The sequence below is a fragment of the Sapajus apella genome, unplaced genomic scaffold, assembly GCF_009761245.1.
Source record: "Sapajus apella isolate SASKATOON/1434 unplaced genomic scaffold, GSC_monkey_1.0 scaffold237, whole genome shotgun sequence".
In the NCBI taxonomy this organism is placed as follows: Eukaryota; Metazoa; Chordata; class Mammalia; order Primates; family Cebidae; genus Sapajus; species Sapajus apella.
In genome coordinates this window covers 490,185-498,773 of record NW_022437177.1, presented here as the reverse complement: position 1 = coordinate 498,773, position 8,589 = coordinate 490,185, and the positions used below count along the sequence as shown (strand labels likewise).

At 40.4% G+C, this 8,589-nt stretch overlaps 2 long non-coding RNA genes across 2 annotated transcripts in view; one reads left to right on the top strand and one right to left on the bottom strand.

Moving 5' to 3' along the window:
- Positions 1–453, bottom strand: part of LOC116544932 — a 10,097-nt gene extending 9,644 nt beyond the window's left edge. The window contains exon 1 of the long non-coding RNA XR_004266106.1: positions 443–453. This is a non-coding gene — a long non-coding RNA (uncharacterized LOC116544932). The remainder of the gene's footprint in view (positions 1–442) is intronic.
- Positions 454–5,607: 5,154 nt separating this feature from the next.
- Positions 5,608–7,310, top strand: LOC116544931. The gene is made up of 2 exons (XR_004266105.1): positions 5,608–5,966; positions 7,070–7,310. It is a non-coding gene; the product is annotated as an uncharacterized LOC116544931 (long non-coding RNA).
- The last annotated feature ends 1,279 nt before the right edge of the window (positions 7,311–8,589 follow it).

Here is an 8,589-nt window from a genome sequence, read left to right as displayed (position 1 = left end):
CGCTCTTGTTACCCAGGCTGGAGTGCAATGGTGTGATCTCGGCTCACCGCAACCTCCGCCTCCCGGGTTCAGGCAATTCTCCTGCCTCAGCCTCCTGAGTAGCTGGGATTACAGGCACGTGCCACCATGCCCAGCTAATTTTTTGTATTTTTAATAGAGACGGGGTTTCACCATGTTGACCAGGATGGTCTCGATCTCTTGACCTCGTGATCCACCTGCCTCGGCCTCCCAAAGTGCTGGGATTACAGGCTTGAGCCACCGCGCCCGGCCAATTTTTGTATTTCTAGTAGGGACAGGGTTGGCCAGGATGGTCTTGATCTCTTGACCTCGTGATCTGCCCGCGTCGGCCTCCCAAAGTGCTGGGATTACAGGCAGGAGCCACTGCACCCGGCCAGAATAAAAGGTCTTTAAATGGAATCATTAGTTACATTAAAAAGTTTACTTTCCTCACGCCTGTAATCCTAGCACTTTGGGAGGCCGAGGTGGGTGGATCATCTGAGGTCAGGAGTTCAAGACCAGCCTGGCCAGCATGGTAAAACCCCATCTTTAAAAAAAAAAGCTTACTTTCAGACCAGCCTGGCTAACATGGTGAAACCCTGTCTCTACTAAAAATATAAAATTAACTGGACATGGTGGTGTGCACCTGTAATTCCAGCTACTCCGAAGGCTGAAGCAGGAGAATCACTTGAACTCAGGAGGCAAAAGTTGAAGTAAGCGGAGATGGTGCCATTGCACTCCAGCTGGGCTGCAGGAGTGAACCTGGGAAGCAGTGAGCCAAGTGCCACTGCACTTCAGCCTGGGTGACAGAGGGAGACTCCTCAATAAATCAATAAATTAATTAATTTTGTGTTTTAATTTCTAATGTGATAAATATAATAGCTGTAACCCATGTTAACTAAAGCATTTTAGAATGTCAATAGTCTGCAGGAATGTTAAACCAAAAAGTTTGAGAATCACTCGTCTAGTTTTATGTCTTGCTATCCAGTGGGTAATAAATCTTGGTTATGTGTGGCGCTGGGCCATGTGCATTTTTCCACATACATTTTAGAACCAGCTGTGATGTTCCACAAGAATACCTGTTAGGATTTTGATTGGAATTGTGTTGAATCGGTTTGGAATAATGGACATTTTTTTGTTTTGTTTTTAGTTACGCCTGCTGTAATGGGAATTTGAAATCTTTATACCATTGAATCTTCTGATTCATAAACATGATTTCTCCATGTGTTTTTATCTTTAATGTTTTTCTCAATATTGTTATATAATTTACTGTATAAAGGTTTTGCACATTTTCCAAACAGAATTTTTGAAGGAAAAAATTCTACTTAGAAATAAACTGGCCAGGCACAGTGGCTCGTGCCTGTAATCCCAGCACTTTGGGATGGAGGCCAAGGTGGGAGGATCACTTGAGCCCGGGAGTTTGAGACCAGCTTGGGCAATACAGTGAGACCCTATCTCTACAAAGAAGAAGTAAGATAAACTTAATTCACAAGAATTAACAAGAAAATGAAAGATACTTCTAAAAAATATTATAGAACTTTACGGAAGCTCATAAAAGAATTGAATAAATGCTAAAACATTTTGTTCTTGAATAGGATAGCTCTCACATTGATAAGATGTCAGCATCCCCTCCAATTTGCTGAATTTTATATTGTTAGACACTTTTTTTTTTTTTTAAACATTTTATGATTTCTAAAGTTAAGGTATGCCTTAAAACTAATGACATCTTCCAGGTACTTCTGGCCATGTGGTAATTATGAAGATAGGTTAGGAGCATTTTAACCAATTTATTTTACATAACTTTCCTTTCATTATAAGCACAAGTCAAATGTGATATGAAAACAGAAGCGTTTAAGTCTAAAGAAGCTCTTTCAATTGGCATAAAATAACCATGCATCTTCTTAAATTTAGTGAAATAGGCCAGGCACAGTGGCTCACGCCTATAACCCAGCACTTTGGGTGGCTGAGGTGGGAGGATTACTTGAGGCCAGGAGTTGGAGACAAGCCTGGACAATATAGTGAGATGCCACCTCTGGGGGAGGAAAAAATATATATTTACGTATATATATATAGTAAAAAATATATGTGTATATGTATATATACACACACACATATAATTTGTGAATTTAAAGTAATCTTAATATCTCAATAGGCTTTTAAAACTTGATTCTTACATGAAAGAATAAAAATGAAAATTTTCACAAAAATTATGAAACTGTTCATGAAGGTGGTATTAGTGCTGTCAAATATTAAAGCGTATGCTGATGCCAAACCAATTTGAGCAACAGCTCACTGGCACAGAGTTGAGAGCACTAAAGAAGCCTCATTTATAGGAATGTTTTGTGTGGTCAACAGTGGTATATGATGAAAATAGTGAATTCTTTAGTAAATAGTGTTGGATGAACTGAGTAGCCATTTGGAAAAAAGAGAACTAGCTTGCTACTCACATTTTTTTTCTTTTTTCTTTTTGATATGGAGTCTCTTTCTCACCCAGGCTGAGTACAGTGGTGTGATCTCGGCTCACTGCAACCTCCACCTCCCGGTTTCAAGAGATTCTCCTGCCTCAGCCTCCCGAGTAGCTGGGATTACAGGCATCTGCCACCACGCCTGGCTAATTTTTTTTTTTTTTTTTAATTAGAGACAGGGGTTTCACCATGTCAGCCAGGCTGGTTTTGAACTCCTGACCTCAAGTGATCCACCTGCCTTGGCCTTCCAAAGTGCTAGGATTACAGGCCTGAGCCACCATGATCACATCACTGCACTGCACTCCAGCCTGGGCGACAGAGCGAGACTTCTTGTCTCAAAAACAAAAACAAAAACAGACAATCTAGACATGGCAAAAACTCTAGTGTAAACAAAATTGAGACTCTAGTGATAAGCTGGGAAAAAGTAGTTGCCATGCAGCCTGTTCAAAGGGCTAATTTCCTTTACAAAGCAGGATCGCTTGCTGATAGAAAAGGCCAACAGCTCATTAGACAAGTGGGCACGTTAAAGACAGTTCAAAGGAAAGACAAGTGGCTTTCATACATAAATGTTTGGAATGTTCCTCAGTTTCAGTTGTTGTAAGAGAAAAGCAAACCAAAACTGTACTAAAAGCATTTTTTAAATATCCGATTAGCCAAGATTAGGAACTTTGATTAGCTGTTGGCTAAGATGTAGGAAAATAGCTACTTCCATATATTAATGGTAAGATTCTAGACTCTATGGGGAGCAATTGAATAATATTTATTAAAATTTAAGAATACACATACCTTGTGTAGTATAGTTAAGTTTAGATAAGTTGTGATGTATTTACATACTGGAATACTATAGAGCAATAAGAATGAATGAATTACAATTCAGACAACATGAATGACTCACAAACATAATGTTAGGTGAAAGAGCCAAACACAGAAATACATGTTCAAAAACAGACAAAATGGTTGTATTAGAAGTCAGGGTAATATTACTCTTGTGGAGCTCACTGGATGGAGATGTGAGGGGCTTTTGGAGGCTTATAATCTTGATTTTTTTTTTTTTTGTCTTGTGTTAGGTGGAAATATATTGGGAAAATTCATTGAGCTATGAACTTAAGAATTATGTACTGTTCTGAATGTATCCCATACTTCAGTACACATTTTTATGTAAATAAAAATAGCATGCATACATGCAGTCACACATAAAGAATGCACATAACTTTTGTTTTAGCAGTTTTATGCTAGGCATATAACATATATTTACACACACTCTTGCATATGTAGGGGTTAAAAATAGCACGAAGGTGTTCGTTGCTGTGTTTGTAAGCACAAAAGTTCGTATGAAACCTAATTACTCATAAGTAGGGAACTGGTAAAATCATACAGTGGATTAGTAGCAGCTCTTAAGAGTAAGGCAGCTTGATATGAAGTAATTTAGTAAGGTCTCTAAGGTATAGTAAATGAAAAGACCAAAGTGCATGAACACTACATGTAATATGGTACTATTTGTGTATGGGTGTGTTTTATCTCAAAAGGCATATATTTGCAAACATATATAGATATAATATATTTGGAAAGATGAGACTATATCCTAACAGCGGCTGTCTCTGAGGAGTGGAACTAGGTGGCCAGAAGGCACAATTGGGTGATACTTTCTATACTAATTTGTGACTTAAATTTTTAATTTTGATAAAATGCATATACCAAAACTTACTACCTTAAAACATTTTTAAGGATACAGTTCGGTAGTGTTAAGTATATTCATATCGTACAACCAGTCTCCAAAACCTTTTCATAGTCATTAAACAAGTACTTGATACTTCCTCCTGCCCTCGTGAGTCTATCAGTTGGACTGCTCTAGACAGCTCATGCAAGTGGAATCATGTAGTATTTGTCTTTCTGTAACTGGTTTGTTTCACTTAGCACAGTGTTCTCAAGGTCCATACTATTTTGTGACTTTTGAATTCCGTACATTTTCAAAAGAGCATTAAAGTAAAAAGACGTGAGACTCACTATTCAGAGCTGGTTAATTATGTGGTAAAAAGTTGATGGCTGGTGTGTCTTTTTCATTTCAACCAATATTAAATACCAGTTTGGGCAGCAAAACTACTTTATGCCAAAGCGCCACTTGAAGCTGGGTTTATGACGTGTTTCTCCTTTTGTCCTCTATGGGTACCCCCAAAATGCAGGCTCAAGTCCCCTGCCTCTTGATTCTGCTCAGCAGTTTCCCCCCTTGGCTTACTGTCCAACTTTGACCTGCTCTTCCAAATCTCCCTCTTTTCCCCAGGAACAAGCTGCTTCTATGCCAAGGGTACAGCTTCCTCCTTGCAGATGTTCCTTACATCTCTGACCTGGAAAAAGGGGGTTTTTCATTTTGCTAGCTTTTTAGTGCTCTTTTGAGATCATTATTGTAAAGCCCTCTGTAATAATATTGTTTCTCATGGATTGAAATGTATTGTTTCCGGTAGGATTTTTGACTAGATGTGGGAACAGAAGAACATGTTGAAATGACTCTGAAGCTTATGGGAGGACCGGGTATCATTAACTGGCACAGAGGGAGAAAGACAGGCTCTAGGTGGAAGACATGTGACTTGCTTCTGAAAATGGTGGTGTGAGATTCTGGCCTGCAAAAACAGCTGGAGTTATGAGCTAGAAATACAGACTTAAAAAATAGGATTTTGAGTGTGTGTGTGTACACACGCGTGCATGTATATTGAAAATACAGAAAAATAAAATGTTATCCATAAAACAGATCATGATTCTTAATACTTTAAGCAAATTAACTTCTGTTTTTCTCCTCTGGTTGTATGTGTACAAAAGTATTTATATAGCTGGTGTGGTGGTTCACACCTGTAATCCTAGCACCTTTGGGAGGCTGAGGCCGGTGGATCACTTAAGGCCAGGAGTTTGAGACCGGCCTGGCCAATGGGGAAACCCCGCCTCTACTGAAAATACAAAAATTAGAGCTGGGCGTGGTGGCATGTGCCTGTAGTCCCAGCTATTTGGGAGGCTGAGGCACAAGAGTTGCTTGAACCCTGGAGGCAGAAGTTGCATTGAGCCAAGATTGAGCCACTGAACTGCCTGGGTGACAGAGCAAGACTCTGCTCAAAACAAACACACACACACACACACACACATATATATATTTATATACATACACACACCCACCTCCACACACTTTAAAATGTAGAAATTATATTTTGTATTCACCATTTTCCCCCTCTGTGAGTGAAGAGGCCCAAGGCCAGTTGCATAGTACTTCTGTTAAGAGTTACTCCAAAAGAGGTCACGAATGAATTTGTGGGACTTGTTGAAATTGCACAGGGTGAGATCCTACACAGTTGTAGAAGAAAATGTGGCAAGAATAGGATTTTGGAAACTTGCCTAAACTTTTCTAAAACTTTCAGGATTCAAGAATCAGAAATCGTAAAGAGATGGGAGAATTAGGAGTTTAGTGTCAAACTGGGAAGAGCAGAGCACATTCCAAGAAAAAAGGAGGAAAAATATTGTTTGGTGTTATAAAGAGGTAGAGCTCGATGAAGACTAAGCCTTGAGATACCAAATTGAGGGCGTAATGGCAGGCACATGCTTGTCATCCCAGCGCTTTGGGAGGCCTAGGTGGGAGGATGCCTGGAGTCCAGGAGTTTGAGGCTGCAGTGAGTTATGAGCCACTGCATTCCAGCTTGGGCAAGAGTAAGACCCTGTCTCAAAACAGCAACAACAAGACACGAAATTGAGAAAACTGTTACTTGAATATGTACTTGAATATATATTCTGTCCAGCAGTGATGGAATAACAAGGACTGGATTTACCTTGCTATTTTAAGCAACTAGAAAGCTGGACAATATATGAAATAGCAATTTGTAGGCATTGGGTGACAGGCAACGCAAGACTGTTGTCACTGAAAGGTGGGAAACAAACCTGCTGGCTGTATGGTTGCCCCAGGTTACCATCTGGAGATGGTTTTCAGGCTGCAGAGCAGGAATGGCAAACCCAAATAAAGCCTGGTGTCTTACTGAATTGAGAGGACAAGATGGGGATTGGTGGGGAGGAAAGATTATCATAATTTTTGGGGCGGAGTACCAGAGAGGTGGTAGTTGTACACAGAACTCCAGAGGCAGGTGGAGGAGTCTCCTGAAGTCAGGTTGAGTCCTGATCTACACATGCATGAGAGGAGAGCACCTGAGGCCAGAGACAAGAACCCCACTGGAAAGGAGCAGGCCAAACGATTCCTGGAACTCACACAGAGCTGGAATCGTCTGTGTTGCCATTAGCCAGAGTATACACAAGGGCATCAAAAGGGCATGGCCTTTTGTAATGAGGCTAAGTTAGCCCTAAGTTAAACGCTGCTCTGGACCTACTCTAACAATGAAAAAGCAAGTCTTGGAAGATTTAAAGATTTCTCTCACACAGCTGATTGAAAGAATCTTACCTGAGTGTGAGAGCAAAGTCCAGTGCTATTTAAAGGAATATATAAAATCCAAATCACAAAACTCACAACGTTAGGCATTCAATAAAATGACCAAGAATGCAAAAAACCAGGAAAAGTGACATAATCAGGAGAACAGTCATCAGAACTAGATCCAGAAATGACAGAGATGATGGAATTAACAAAGACATGAAAACAGCAATTATAAATATGCTCTCAGTTCAAAAAAGTAGAAGAGATGGTTAACATAATGGGAAGAGAACTGGAAGGGATATTTTTAAAAGACCCAAACAGAACATCTAGAGTTGGGAATAAATTTTAAAGTACAATGATGGTATTAACAGTAGTTGAGACACTGCGCATCAGTGAACTTCAAGACAGCAATAGAAACTGTCCAAAATGAGGACAGAAAGAAAAATGGAAAAATTGATAGAGCATCAATTATAACAAAGGCAGTTGTTAGAAATAGAAACATTCTGACATATATGTTAATTGGAGCCACAGAAAAGAGGGAAAGGGGAGAACAGAAAAAAGATCGTAAAAAATAATGACCAGAAAATTTCCAAATTTGATGGAAACTATAAGCCCGCATATTTAAGTATCCCAAGGAGAATAACTACACAGGTAACCACACCAAGGCACATCATCATCACATTGTTGACAACCAATAATAAAGAGAAAATCCTGAAAGCAGGCAGAGAAAAATACACATCATGTACAGAGTAACAGAGATAAGAATGACAGCAGACTTCTCATCAGAAATTTAGCAAATCAATATACAATGGAGAAACCTCTTTAATTTTTCTTCCCCCCTGAGACGGAGTCTCACTTTTGCCCAGGCTGGAGTGCAGTGGCATGATCTCGGCTCACTGCAACGTCTGCCTTCTAGGTTCAAGTGATTCTCCTGCCTCAGTCTCCCAAGTAGGTGAGATGACAGGCTCATGCCACCACACCTGGCTAATATTTTGGTATTTTTAGTAGAGGCGGGGTTTCACTACGTTGGCCAGGTTGGTCTCAAACTCCTGACCTCATGATCTGCCTGCCTTGGCCTCCCAAATTGCTGGGATTACAGATGTGAGCCACTGTGCCTGGCCTGGAGAGACACCTTTAAGGTTTTAAAAAAGCCTACTGGGGCTGGGTGCAGTGGCCAACACCTGCAATCCCAGCAGTTTGGGAGGCTGAGGCAGGAGGATTGCTCGAGTGCAGGGGTCTGAGACCAGCCTGGGTGACTTGGCAAAACACTATCTCTACAAAGAATACAAAAATCAGCCAGGCATGGTGGTGTGCGCCTGTGCTCCCAGCTCCTTTGGAGACTGAGGTGAGAGGATCGCTTTAGCCCGGGAAGCTGAGGCTGCAGTGAGCTGTAATTGAGCCACATTGCACTTTAGCCTGGGTGACAGAGCGAGACACTGTCTCAAAAAAGAAAGGCCTACTGGAACTTGTTGCCGGCTGACCTCCACAAGAAATGTTGAAGTTGTTCAGGCAGGAAGCAAGTGATTTAAAATGGAAACTTAGATCTTCACAAAAGATTGAGAAGTGCTAGAGCTAATGTGGAAGTGAAAATAAGAATTTTTTTTCTTTTTTAATCTCTTTAAAAGACTCTTGTATTGAAGGTGATTGCTAACAGGTACAGGAGTTCCCTTTTTGTGTGATGGAAATGTTCTGCAATTAGTGGCGATCGTTGCACAACATTGTGAATTAAAGAAA